Source organism: Penaeus monodon, chromosome 27 (genome assembly GCF_015228065.2).
Source record: "Penaeus monodon isolate SGIC_2016 chromosome 27, NSTDA_Pmon_1, whole genome shotgun sequence".
In the NCBI taxonomy this organism is placed as follows: domain Eukaryota; kingdom Metazoa; phylum Arthropoda; class Malacostraca; order Decapoda; family Penaeidae; genus Penaeus; species Penaeus monodon.
Genome location: NC_051412.1, coordinates 19031148 through 19032229, shown reverse-complemented (window position 1 = coordinate 19032229; position 1082 = coordinate 19031148). Strand labels below are relative to the sequence as shown.

General features: G+C 31.1%; 1 protein-coding gene across 1 annotated transcript in view; it reads left to right on the top strand.

Moving 5' to 3' along the window:
* The window catches only part of LOC119590654, a gene marked incomplete at its 5' end in the record, with an annotated part of 37650 nt that overhangs the window by 9609 nt on the left and 26959 nt on the right, over positions 1-1082 (top strand).

Genomic DNA, 1082 nt, shown 5'->3' with positions numbered 1-1082 from the left:
TTGTAACTACCAATAGTAGTAATGATACTGGAAACACAAATAACAAGATGATAGTATACTAGCAGTTATCACAATACTAAAAGCACAGATGACAACACTAACCACCAGGGGAAGTCATTGAGTTACCAGCTATAACATTTGTATGACAACAATGTCCCATCCAACATCAGCAATATCATAACAGTAACTAAAATACTGCTACCATTACCAACAAAGTCATTCATTCACCATTAGAAATACACACACATGGCAAACACTAGAGACAATAATAGTAACATTTTATTTTCTATTAGGAGGACACTAGATAATGTTAGTATAATCAACAGCATTGCATTGCCACAACCACAAGAAAAAATATACACAAAAAAAATTAGAAGTCATATGAACTGTTGAATCTGATATATCACATGATAAAATAACATTCAACAAGAAAAATCACACACTTTTATCAGCCTGTACTAATTATGAAAGATTGTATGAAAGGAAAAGAACTCTTTGTAATTGATAGCAAAATATTTGAGTTTCTTCTATGCCAGATTTTATTGATTACATTGGATGTTTGATAAAATTGCAGGCATGAAATATATCAGAATGTCTTCTTATTATTAAACATACAAAGACAATGGCGGAAAGCACTAAACCAACCTGCAGTTTGAGCTTGCAAATGCAACTACTTCTGACAACAGCAATAGCAGTGGATACATGTTGGGAGTCAAGAATAACATAAAAAAAAAGCTAATTCACCCTCTCACCACAATAAGTAATATAACCAGAATGTAATCTACTCTGCATCTTTACAGCAACTTTTTTTTTGTTTCTACATAAATTTTTTCACTTTAAATCAATACAAACTAATACCCATTTTTACCGTTATCAATAGTGATGCTGTTTTGCATCAGTATTACCATTCATGGCCATATAGCAATTCCTCTGCTGTTAATGTCTTTAAAAGGGTAAATATTATGATGTTATAATTAAAAAACAGAGCATGCGTGTGCATATTCCCTTTGATGCTTAAACGAATTCCCACATTTTATGGAAATGTATTTTAAATATTGAACTCTGTAATTGATATTTTAAGA